The sequence below is a fragment of the Macrotis lagotis genome, chromosome X, assembly GCF_037893015.1.
Source record: "Macrotis lagotis isolate mMagLag1 chromosome X, bilby.v1.9.chrom.fasta, whole genome shotgun sequence".
Classification (NCBI taxonomy): Eukaryota; Metazoa; Chordata; class Mammalia; order Peramelemorphia; family Peramelidae; genus Macrotis; species Macrotis lagotis.
The window spans coordinates 8742581-8755913 of record NC_133666.1 but is presented as its reverse complement, the minus strand read 5'-3'; the positions used below and the strand labels follow the sequence as shown (position 1 = coordinate 8755913).

Sequence of the window (13333 nt, the reverse complement as noted above, 5' to 3'; positions counted from 1 at the left end):
ATTAGCCTTTGGGCCATGGAAGGATGGTTTATGGATTTATGGAAATAAAGGTGTTAACAGAGTTGTTCACATTACATTGTATGATGAAAGGACAACAAGAGTATATTCATGTGAAGAAATAATCATGTAACCATTCTGCAAAGATGGCTTCCTAAGGGCAACTTCTAGCCACAACACCAATCGGTACAAATAAGCTCACAAATTAGAAGGCTCACCAAGAACAAGATGAGTGAGAAAACACTCTGCAAGGTAATTCTAGCAGAAAAAAGTAGTCAAAACTAAATTCACTGTCCTACCTTTTAAAGTGCTCCAACACCCATACCCACTGTCCCATGACTGTCATAACTACTATGATTTGGGGCACTCGGTCTTTGAAGTGATATTTCAGTTTACAGGGAAGGGTTGTCCCTGTTCAGGCCACATCACTCTGAGGCATGCCCATGGATTCTAGATTCCCTCCTCTGTTCCAATGGTAAATTGAAGTCTATAAATCAGACCACCCTCCCCAGAGTCCTATGAAGGAAAAGAGGCAATAGTGCAGAGAAGGGACTGGGAAACGAAAATGTGAAACAGAGACAGACAGACAGACAGTCAGAGAGAAAGAGAGAGAGAGACAGAGAGACAGAGAGGTAGAGCAAGAAGGTCTTAGAGAAAGCTATGTGAGGATTGGAGGAGAGAGAGAGTAAGGGGGGGAGAGAGAGAGTAAGGGGGGGAGAGAGAGAGAGTAAGGGGGAGAGAAAGTGAGAGAGAGAGAGAGAGAGAGAGAGAGAGAGAGAGAGAGAGAGAAGACAGAGAGAGCATGTGCACAGAAACGGACCACTGATTAAAAGAAATAAAAACAGAACAGTAGGAAAATGTGCAGTCAGTAGGAAAAAGGACATTAAGGTGCTTAACATTTCAGTACACATCATTCTTAGAGAATCCCTCTCAGTAGTGTCCTGAAGGACTAGCCCTCAGGGCCAGTCAATCTAGGTACTAGGCTCTTGGTATGGTATGGCAGAAACAGAAATTCTGAGCTCAAATCCTACCACAGACCCTGGGCAAGTCAATCTCTCTGAGTTTCAGTTACCACATCTATAAAAGGAAAAGGTTGGACTTGATAACTTTTATGGTCCCTTATAACTTTTAAACTATAATTCCATGATGATGAAAATCAGAAAAAGAATGAGCAAAATTCCTCTGATAAAAGTCTGCTATCTAAGACATATAGGAAATTTATTCAAAGGAAAACAAAAATCCATTCTCTAACGAATAAATGATCAAAAATAAGATGAGGCATTTTCCAAATGAAAAATGTCAAATTAAATAATCACGAAAAATGCTCCAAGAGAAATATCATTGAAAACAGCCAAAGTTCTACCACTCACCCATCAGATCAGCCACTAGAACAAAAGAGGAAAATGGCAGTTGTTGGAGGGGCTGTAGAAGAAAAGGCACAAGAATTCACTGTTGAAGCTAGGAATTGCTTCAGCCATTTAGAAAAGCAATTTGCATTTCTACCCCCAAAATCACTAAATTGGTCCACTGCTAAGCATATATGCCAAAGGAGGTCAAAGACAGAAAGGTCCCACAGCTACAAATAATATTTATAGCATTACTTTTTATTGTAGCAAGGAACTGAAAACAAAGGAGGTGTCCAAATGAGGAATGGCAGAACAAATGATGGTCTATTAATATAACCAGGTATTATTCCATGAAAAGAAAAGATTGTGATGGATTCAGAGAAGATGTATATGAATTGAAGCACAGCAAGATGAGCAGAATAAAAGGACAATTTGCTTGATGAACAAAATATTGTAAAAAAAACATTTCTGAAAGACTGCAGAACACTGATCAAAGCAGTGGTCAATTATGACTTTGGAAAAATGATAGAGTCCATCTCCCACTCCTTCTTGTAGAAAGGTGATAGACTAGAGGCACAGATTGTTTTTCAGTCATAGCTAAAGCATTAGTTCATGTTGTCAAACATATTTGCTGCAAAAGGAAAGCTTCTATTAGAGGGGTCTGTGTGGAGGGTGCACACGCATGCACACAGGGGTGGTGGTGATGAGAGTTGGAGAGTAGTGATAGATTCAAAAATAAGAAAAATGTTTTTACATGTAATTGGGGAAAAATAAAATGCTAAATTTTTTTAAAAAGAACAGCCATAAAGAAGAAAAGAGCATTAATGAAACTAAAAACTACATAGAAAAGAACAAAAGGAAATCATAAGAAGACAGTGCAATTTTGCTACTACCATGTTAAATGTAAAACATTCTACCTAAGAGAATTTCATAATTTCAATATACATTCTTTTCTGTTCCCTGTTTATTGAAATAACTTGCTGATGAAAAAGAAAAGTGTTAAGCTTAAGAACAAAACATGGAACAGGAAAAATCAAGGGACTAAGTAGATGGAATTGCATTAATATTTTAGAGAAAAATTCTCAGCTCCTCATTAATAAATCAATATTATAGTTGGAAGGGAAAAAGGAAGAATATCTCAACCAGGAAGAGGAGAGAATGAAGGGGGGTGGCAATAATGAATGATCATCATTCAACAAATGGACAAGAGGCTTTCAGTTTCTTCCTATGCCACTGGGATGGACTGGGTGGTAAACAGCGATCAAACGTTAGTTGGGGGGACAAAATCCAGTAGAAACTGAGTATGGATAAGAGAGGAGGAGCAACATGCAGTCAACCCCTCAGAAGCAAGAGATTATGAGACAAGCATTTTGTAATGAATTCTTCTTTGGGAGTTGGACCCAATCAGCTTATACAACTTGCGGATATAACTCTCAGTACTAATTCCTACTGGGGATTAGGGGAGAAGAAATAGCTGGGTATCTGGGGTAAAATGACTCCAAGAGTGGAGAACAAGGGTTTCTGAGTTTCAAAGGGAGGGAGGTGTGATATCAAAAAAGGTTAAGTGACGAGGGAAAGAACAGACCCCCTCCCTGCCACAAGACTAGCTTCATGGAATACTTGCCACTGGATCCTACTTTCATTAGGAATTAGCATTCCTAGCAACTTTTCTTAGAATAGAGCTGAGTCGGGTTTCTTAACCCAGTCGATGGATAGATTTCAGGAGGCCCAGGAACTTGCGTAGGGGGGAAATTATATCCTTATTTTCTAATTAAAATTTAGCATTCCCTTCAGTTCCTTAAAAATATGATTCTGAGACAGAATCTACTAGCTTCACCAAACTCTCAAAGGAACCCTAAACACAAAGAAAAGTTAACAACTCCCAGAGTAGAAAATTCTAGATAGAATGAGGGGTAAGAAAGAGGATTAGAAGAAGTTAGCACTTCTTGAAAAGGTGCATTATAAATTAATACCACTGACACAGAAAAATGGAAATGGTGGGAAGACAATAAGGTATCATATTCTTAGCTAGGAAAAAGAAGGTTTGAAAAAGAGTAAAGGAAAACAATGATAATAATAAACCCAATGAGTTTGGGACTGGGCAAGAAAACAGGAGGGGAAACTAGGTTAAGATTCGAAATAGCAAAACAAACATAATAGGCAATACATTTATATAATGTAAAATTCATACACACACACACACACACACACACACACACACACACACATATATGTATTTTAAGCAGTTTGGTGCAAAGAATGGAGATCTGGTCTCAGAGTAAGGAAGACCTGAGCTCAAGTTTGGCCTCTGACATATTCTGGATGTGTGACCTCAAGACAACTCTATCTGCATTGGTAGAGGGAGAGTTCCCTATGCCAATGAAATCATAAGTCTGATGACATCCCATATACAATATATAGATATACATATTCTTATAATTAGTTGATGAAAGAAACTGCAAACTTAACAATTACAATCTCAAACATGAATAAATTAACTTCTGCAATAAAAAAGAAAGAAAGGAGAATTCAGAAATTTGCTATATAGAAGAAACTCCTTTTTAAATTTTATTTATTTATTTTGAATTTTACAATTTTCCCCCAATCTCGCTTCCCTCCCTCCATCCCCCACAGAAGGCAGTCTGTTAGTCTTTACATTGCTTCCATGGTATACATTGATCTAAGTTGAATGTGATCAGAGACAAATCATATCGTTAAGGGAAAAAAATAAAGTATAAGAGAGAGCAAAATTACATAATAAGATAATAGTTTTTTTTTAAATTAAAGGTAATAGTCTTTGATCTTAGTTCAAATTTCACAATTCTTGCTCTGGATACAGATGGTATTCTCCATCGCAGACAGCCCCAAAATTGTGCCTGATTGTAGCACTGATGGAATGAGCAAGTCCATTAAGGTTGATCAACACCCCCATGTTGTTGTTAGGGTGTACAGTGTTTAGAAGAAACTCATTTTAAACATAACAGAATGAAAATAAGGGGATGCAAAAATAATCTTGTGCCTCGGGCAACTCTAAGAAAGCAAGAATTAGGATCCCAATCTTAGATAAAGAAACTAAAAACCAATAAAGTCAAAAGAGGAAACTAACAAAATTACATCTGACTTAAAAGCACCATAGACAATGAGAAATTAGCAATATTCAATGCATAGGCACAAATGGCATAGCCACTTATGTTCTCAAATGAAAAAGCTAGGTGACAAAAGCCAAGAGTGTGATAGTAAGAAAGTAATAGTCTGACACTTTACTATGCCTCTCAGAGCTGGATAAATCCAACAGAAATATATAAAAAAGGAAAATAAAAGAATGTATTGACTAGACTTGACTGATCTATGGCACCTTCTGAAGGAATATTAAAACTAGTCATCTTTCTCAGCCTGCTACAGTATTTTTATTTAAAAAAGGTCATATGCTAGGACATAAAGGAACCATAAGCATATGTAAAGAGGAAGAAATAATAAACATATGCTTTCTATATTGGGAGATAATAAAATGTATAATGAATAAATAAAAGGAAAAAAATACAGACCTAAATGGAGACAAAGTAATGCTATCCTGAAGGATAAGCAAGTCAAAAGAAACAATAAGTAATTATGTTAACTACAATTCTAAAAAATGAAAGGAAGAACCACAACTTAGGGCACAGTTAAAAAATGTACAGAGGAAAATTTCTCTGAAAATTTTGTTAACAAAGTAGAAAAAAAGATCAATGAAATGATAATGTAACTTAAAAGATTAGGAAATAAGTTAAAGGCCTTTAAACATGCGCAAAAGAAATCTTGAAAAATAGAGAGCAAAGAAACATAAAAATAGAGACTAAAGAACTGATCAATAAAACCAAGAGTTGCGCTTTTGTTGAAAACAAACAAAATTGATTAATATTAGCCAACCTGATCGAGTGAAAGAGACAAAAATCCAATTACCAAAGCAAAAAACTGAAAAGATGAATTCATATTCAAACAGAAAGGAAATAAAGGCCATTATCAAAAATTACAAGAGACAATGAGATGCCAGCAAAACTGAGAATTCAAAGGAAATTGATTAGAATCTCCAAAACTATAAAATACTCAGACTAACAAAACAAGAAACAGAGGACTTGAACAACACAATCTTGGAAAAGACATTGAGCAAGCCACAAATGAAATGCCAAAGAAAACAACTCCCAGTCCAGATGGATTAACAAATGAATTCTAACAAGCTTTAGAAAAGTAACTAATATCCACGTTACCAAAATCACTAAAAAAAAAAAAAATACTCCAGCAAACTTCTTTTATGAGACAAATATAATAGCAATGCCCAAATTAAGGTGAGCCAAAGCAAAGAAAGTGGCCAGACAAATCTCAAGAAGGGAGAATGATGCAACAGTTTTAAATAAAATCTTCACAAGGAGTTATGGAATTGTATCCAAAAAAAGAATTTACTGTGACCAACTTGGATTCATCCCAAGGATGAAAGAATGGTTCGCCATTAGGAAAACAACTAACATAATTAACCCTATAAAACAAAATATATATGATTATTTCAATAGAAGCAGTAAAAAGTCTTTGACAAAATTCAGGGCTTGTTTGTGTTAAAAATCATAAAAAGCAGAGACACGGAGAAGCAGCCTGGTAGAGACAGAAAGCTAGCCTTGGGGACAGAAAGACAGGGTGGAAAACTTGGCTTTGGCACAAACTGGTTGTGGGACCCTGGGCAACTTGCTTTGCTCCTCTCAGTTCTTCCCTAAGACCTGGTGAGTTGCCCCTGTGAACTAGAGTGAAGGAGATTCCACACCAGAAAGCTCCCTACATTGATGAAACCAAAGGTTCAAAACCAATCCAAAAAGGGAAAAGGAAGCATGAGTACAGGAAAAGCCATTTTTAAACATCCTCAAAAGCATATATTTAAAATCAAGAGTGAGTCAGTCAACAAGCATTTATGAAGGGCAGCTAGGTGGTGCAGTGGGTAGAGCACAGGCCCTGGAGTCAGGAGGACTTGAGTTCAAATCCAGCCTCAGACACTTCATAATTACCTAGCTGTGTGACCTTGGGCAAGTCATTTAACCCCACTGCCTCACAAAAATAAAAAATAAAAAAACCAAGCATTTATGAAGCCTTTGCTAGCTGCCAGGCCCTGGGTTAAGGAATACAAAGAATGGCAAAAATAGCAAAAAAAATGCCCTCAGAGAATTCAATTCTAATAGGGGAGACAAAATGGAGAGAGAGTAAATGGAAGGTTATTTGAAAGGAAAAGACAGAGGGGGAGGAGAGAGACTGCCAGTGCAGAAGATGTGTTTTGAAATGAATTTTGAAGCAAGTCAAGGAATCAACACGGTAGATAGGTGTGGAAGTAGAGTACTTCAGGTCTGATGAGGGACAACTTATTGCACAGACATGGAATATCGGGTGTGAGGAACAGCTAGGAGGGAACATGGAGGGGAGTAAAGGGTAAGAAGACTGGAAATGTACTTCAGATTGATCCTAGTACAAACGGAGAACCAGAAGTATTTCCTGTACAAACAGGCAAAAGAAGAATACTCCCTTTCCCACTATTATATACTATAGTTCTAGAAATAATTATAGCAATAAAGCAAGAGACAAAAATCAAAGGTATAAACAGTGGCAAAAGAGAGGCAAAATTATGCCCATTTGCACACAACATAATGGTATGCTTAGAAAACCCCAGAGAACCAGCAAAGAAAAAAAATGAGATGATTAATATCAACTAGATCCTCTGCAACAAAGGGCATCTTAAACATCAAACAATTGGGGGAGGACCTCAAATTTTATTACAACTGTAAAAGGCAATCTAAAGGTTTCCAATATTAACTTCCTCATATGCCTATTTCCTTCATCTTTACCAAGTCATTACAAGAATATTCTCATATCTTTGATGAAAATATCAGAAAGGGATAAGGAAATAGCAACAAGAAAACAATTAGAAGGTTCACAGAAGAAAAAAAAACTGAGAAGGGATTCAGCTGGAAAATTTGTTATTACTATATTAAATTATATATTATTTTAAAATCAAGTTATAATGTAACAATGAAGAGAAAGAAGAGGGAGGGAGGGAGGGAGGGAGGGAGGGGGGAGGGAGGGAGGGAGAGAGAGAGAGAAATAGCCACTAGGCTGTTATCGAAGAGCTTGGATTAAAACCTACAGATCACACACACACACACAAACACACACACAAACATTTCCAACATTTCCAAAGGAAAGCCTGAGCAGGGTTTTGTTTCAGGAAGTCAGAAAAATGTCTTACCCCTGGAAAAGAGCAACAGCAGGAGCCACAGGTTGGTGGACAATTTCAAAATCAAGAAGAACTGGTATTATTTTTCAATATAAACAAATAAATCACAGCTGTTATACCCTCTCTTCTGCTAGAACATTCTAAGGTACATATGTCTTTACCCAATGACCAGGGGTGAAACTAATCACTGCCCATAAGAGACTCACAGTACAAATATAGGGACCATTTGGATGACTGATGAGCCAACCTCACCATGGTACCAAAATTTTACTTGGCAAAAAGTAAACAGCTTTGAACTCCACTGAACCATGATGTATCCTGAGAACATGTTGCAACTCATATCATGATGGGGTGGAGTCCCTAGGCATCCAGGGCACATGAAGGAAGATAAACTTGACAACACCTATGTGACCTCCACTAGCTGCCCAGTGTATTGAATGCCATAAACAAATGTACTGATAGTCTATACATACGAAAGAGGTGACTAAGAAGTGGAAAGATGTGGTTCTTAAGGGCAGACCTTTGTCTCAGGCCTGACTGTTGGGTGGGCTTTCACTTAGGTTCCCCTCAAAGGTACTAAAGGGATAAGATATGATAGCAGTGCATTCTCACCCACTGAGTGGCAAGGCTAGAGGGTTACCAGTGGTACTCCCAAACAAGAGGATTGCAAACTGGACCATCGAGTCCAACCCCCTCATTTTCCTTCCCTGACTTGATGGTTTTGATGTCAGCAGATTTGGAGGGAGGAGTGGACCTGCTCAGTACCCAAGGCGATTCTTTGATGCAATTAACAAACTCCACTGGCAGTGCTGTAGGACCTGCAAGTTGGGACAAGCTGCTGAGTACTCAGAGAAAGGCTTCCCTAACCAATTTCATCTAAATCAATTTACATTACTCCTATTAATGAAGCAACTGAGTCAGTCTGACTTAGTGTCAAGACTTTCCAGAGGTGGACCTGTGTGATACAGAGGCCTGAGGCCAGAGGAACTCAGTCACAAGAGCAAATCCAAGGGACACTGTCCCCTTCCCTTCCCATTCCCAGCCTCTGCTGTCCAGCACCCCAAAATTTCTGAGCTCGGAGCACATGAACTAGATACCCTCCCAGTCCCCCACCCCACCAAAATCCAACACTGAAGCTGCAAATTGTATAGTGCTCCATAAATGTTGTGACTCATTCTAACGACATGCTAAAGATGCCTAAAGTGTGAATGCTACTTCCCAATACAAATGAGGGAGCTGCCCCCACATAGGTTCAAAACTGGGCGAGGCTCCATTTGCAAATGACTGACTCAGATAAGCCATGGTAGAGCACCTTAAAATCATTTAGGTTAGGACTGGAACGGATTCATTCATCAGAATGAATCTGAAGGCTCCTGAGCCCTCTTTTCCCCCTTTTTTGTTACCTTTAAGAAAACCAGGCTTGTAAGTCAAACAAGGTAATGAATATATTTGGCATCTGGAAGACCAATAAACGCAAGGCAAGGTTTTATCTTGCCCATATTCTGGCTTGGCTCATTATATAACCAGCTTTCTTTCCCTATGGACAGAATTGGCTGTGAACTCAGACTCCTGCCTGTAGAGGCTGGGGCATGGGGTGGGGGGTTGGTGGGGGGAAGCTCAGAGACCATCAGATCTCACTCTCTCATTTTCCAGAGGGGGAAGCTGAAGTGACCTCCTCAGGGTGACCCATAGAATCCTTGATGTTCAATTTGGAGGGACCTCAGAGGTTACCAAGTCCAACTCTCTCATTTTACAGAGGGGGATGCTGGAGTCCAGGGCAGGGCAGGAATGCAACCAAGGTCACACAGATAATAAAGTATGATAGAAAGGATTTGATGCCAGGTCCTCCATCTTGTGAAGGAATCAGCACACTAATGTTGGAGTCAAAAGACTTGAATTCCAATCATAACTGCTGCTTATTACTTGAGACTTTGCACAAGTCACTTCATTTCTTTGGGCCTCAGTTTCTTCATCTGTAAAATGAAAGGATTGTACTAGATGGGCTCTGAGGTCCCTTCCCTCTTGAGATCAAGGACCCTATGGGTCACCCTGAGGAGGTCACTTTCATGTTCCCCGGGCCTCAGTTTCCCTCTCTGTAAAAGGAGCGGATTAGAGCTGATGGGCTCTGAACCAGCCTGCCTTTTGCAGAATGAAGTAAAATTTCTCGATATGTGGGGAGACGTGGTTCAGAGCTGGGATGCAGTCTCTTCCTTTCTTGGTTTTCAGATCTAACGGGTAACCGGGAAGATAGACTCCAGGTAGGAAATAGGCGGCATTTTACATCATATCTTCCTAATAAACGAATCGGTCATGCTATGAGTCTGAAAAGAACCAAGAACTGCTGTCCCCCCCCCCCCCCCTTAGGAATTGCTAAGGCTTCGGCAGCAGAGTTTTAGAGTGGGGGAGGGAGAGGAAGACAGTGCTCTTCCCCCGCCCAGGCCCCCCTGCCACAAGCATACACGCTCCATATGGGAAACGCTTAGAGGAAACGGTGGAAAAGGTTGCCTTCCCAGTTCAGCAAGGTAAAGCCTTGGAGCGGGATCCAGGAGCGTGCGTGCGTGCACACGCACATGCATACATGCACACACGTGTGCACACACACATGCATACACGCACACGCACGTGCATACATGCACGCGTATTCATACGGCTTGCATGCAGGCCCCCTCCTCCCCCAACACACACACACACACCTGACACCTCCCAAATGCACCCGGCCCCGGCAGACCCCAGGAAAGGCACTCCAGCGAAGAGGGGGGCCGGGAGGCAAGAGGCAGGAGGAGGCAGGGAGGGCCAGCAAAAGTCTGGGGCAGTGCGAAGAGCACGAAGTTCGGGCTCGGAGAGGGCCATGGGCGGGAAGGAGAGCGGGGAGGGCTCCAGTGGTCAGGCCCAAAGGGCCAGGCCTGGCCGCGGCCGCCCCTCCCCCTCCCCGCCATCTTCAAGGTCCCCTTCCTGGCCAGTCTCAGCGGCACCCCCCCCCCCGGTGCGCCATCTCCCGGGGCTGGAGAAGGGCCGGGCCGGGCCGGGCCGGCGGGACGAGGCTCGGGATGGGGGTGAGGGGGAACGTCAAGGCGAATGCGCCCCAACAAGCCCACAGGGGGCGTGCCCTGTGCCGGCCAGCCCTGAGCAGCGGAGGCAGGAGCCGGGCAGCCGCCCGCCCGCTGGCTGCACCCCGGCCTCCTGCTGACCCTTCCCTTCCTCCGGGCCGGCCAAAGCGCCCGCCGCCGCCGCCGCCGCCCATCGGGGCGAAGTTGGCCGAGGGCGCCCCCGGGCCGCCTTTGCAGCCGGCTGCCCGCCCACGGGGCTCACCTGCCGGCCCCCGTGCCCACCCCCCGCCCCCCGGGGCGGCCTGCGCGGGGAGACGGCGCCTGGCCCGAGGCGCGCCCCGACCTACCAGCTGATTCCAGCGGGCCGGCCTCCTCCGTCCTGTCATCTTGGAAGAAGAGCCCCACTGAGCCCGGGAGCGAGAGGGAGCGGGCGCCTGGCGGTGCGCGCGCGCCGGCCCGGCGAGGGCGGGGGGAGAGCGTGCGTGCGCGCGCGCGCGCGCCTCTGCAGCCTCGGCCGAGCCGGCCCGGGGCCGCGTCGGGCGCGGGCGCCAGGCGGAGGGAGGCCCGAATGGGTGCCGGCTCCTAACTGCGGGCCGGCCCGCAGCACGCAACAGACCGGGCGCCGCAGCCGGCCCCACCGGTGGCCTGCCCGAGCGGGGCCTCTCCGCGGGGCCGCGGCCGAAGCCGCTGGGGGCAAAGCGGCAGGCCGGGGCTGCCGGACAGGGCCAGAGAATGGGAGGAGGCCGGCCCGGGCCCGCCCGATCTCGGCACAGGAGGGGGGAGAAGCTCGGCCCGAGGCCGAGCCCCGCCGCGCCGGGGAAATGGCCCACCCTCCACGAGGCAACGGCCGGGGCTGCCGGCATGGGCGCGGGCGGCAGGTGGAACAGGTGGCCCACGGAGCAGGCCGAGGCCCCCCGGCTCACAGGCCCTCTCAGCCCAGCCCCGGTGCCAGGCAGCACGCTGCTGACTTCCCCGGGCCTCAGTTTCCTCGCCTAGCCGATGGAGAAGAAGGCACGAGTAGATTGCCCGGGAGCCCCCTCCCGGCGCTGAGGCTGGCAAACCCGGATCGGTGCCCAGTCACTCTCTGCCCACCACGGCCCTTGGCATGAGCCATGGTCCATGGGCCAGCACTGGCGCTGGCTCTCGGGGCTCAGGCTCCTCCGCTCAGTGCCAGCTTCTTCCTCAGCTGGGCCGGGGCAGCCTCTTGCAGCCCCTGGGCGCCCCGGGCCGTGGGTAAGCACTCTACTTCCACTGCGGGAAAGCGCGCCCCCATGCCCGGAACAGCGGCCACTTAGCATAAAACGAGGAGCATCCAACTCACTTGCCAACTTTGCCTCTGCCAGGCTCGGGAGAACAAACGGCTCCCCATCGGAATTCTAGTTCCTCCCCCTCGGTCTCCCCAAACACTTAGGTCCAGGGGAACCAGCGGCATAGCTCAGGGTGCCAGAGATGGCTGTGGCTGGAGTGGCAGTCCTCCTTGCAGCAGTTGCAATCTAAGGCCCTTGGAGACTCGGGGCCCCTGCCCCCCCGTGCCCCTCTTTGCCACTCACCTCCAAGCGTTTCATCCAGCTGCATTGGCTTCCTGGCTGATGCACGCACATGACATGGCACCTACCAAGGCCACAAAAGATGGTCTTCAGACTGGCCACCACCGTCTTCGACAGTCAGCCCCTAAGCGGGCCCCCACCTTCCCTGGCTTCCTCCCCTCCAGAACCTTCACCCAGGACATTCCTTCCCATTTACTTTGTATACTTCAAATAGAAAGCAGTTACATGCTGCTTGGCCCTTTCAACCGGCCATCCTGGAAGACAAAGACCGCATCGTTGTCTCTTCTGTGGTGTCACCCCTACTTCCGTAGTCCTTACTAAGAGCACTTGCACTACTGACCAACCAGTTCCAGGAGTTCCTGGCTACCACTGCTCTGTCTCCCCAGACTTCCCTTCCCCCCAGGTGGGTGCAAACTTGCTTCATCCTCTCTCAACTCCACCCCAATGGCCACAGGAAATTTCCATGCAGTGTCTTTACAGGGCCTGACCACTCTCGGGACTAATTTGCTGGTCCAGCTTTCATCTTCTAGGTAGTGGAAAGCTTTCCCTCTGTACTGTGGCCTGTGAGTTCCCTGCACTCCAAGATGTCTATCCTCTTGCTCCATTCCTGACTGAATTAAAGGCTCATTACAGGGTCTGCTCCTCTTAGAGCTCCTTGCAGCTGAGGCCATAATGAAGAAGCAAGCTTCTTTTAAAGCATCTCGCAGCTAAGCAATGAACCCAAATGCTGGCCCCTCTATATATCTTCTCCATCATCCAAGTGCCCAAAGCAGGATGAAAGAGATGAATGAGGATTTGACCCAAACATGCACAAACATAGGAATCACTTTCGTTACCATTACTTGCATGTAATAGGAATGCACTGTAGACTTTATTGGCCTCAGTGTCTCTACTTTGATCAGACTGAACCCCAGCAAGAAAGCCAAACACGGAGAAGCTCATAAGCACTCGGCAACTGTAAAAGCTTTCTAGGTCATGACTGGAGACACCCAAGTAAGATGCTTTTTGCAAGAGGCCTTTCCTGGTTGCCTAGATCTGCTACTGGCATCCCCAATAAGCACACCTTCCATCTACTCTGTATATAACAAACATGCTTATAGTCTTTATAGATGTGTCTTCCCTGTTAGAATATAGAATCCTTGAGGGCAGTAC

At 45.1% G+C, this 13333-nt stretch overlaps 1 protein-coding gene across 3 annotated transcripts in view; it reads right to left on the bottom strand.

The window, feature by feature from the left end:
* MID2 (midline 2) overlaps positions 1-12503 on the bottom strand; it is a 115286-nt gene extending 102783 nt beyond the window's left edge. For 2 of the 3 annotated variants that reach the window (XM_074207230.1, XM_074207232.1), the window contains exon 1: positions 10982-11066. The gene's annotated coding sequence lies outside the window, so the exon portion shown is untranslated. Of the gene's footprint in view, positions 1-10981; positions 11067-12184 lie in introns of those variants that run through there. The other variant, XM_074207231.1, reaches the window with a different exon arrangement.
* Positions 12504-13333: the final 830 nt, after the last annotated feature.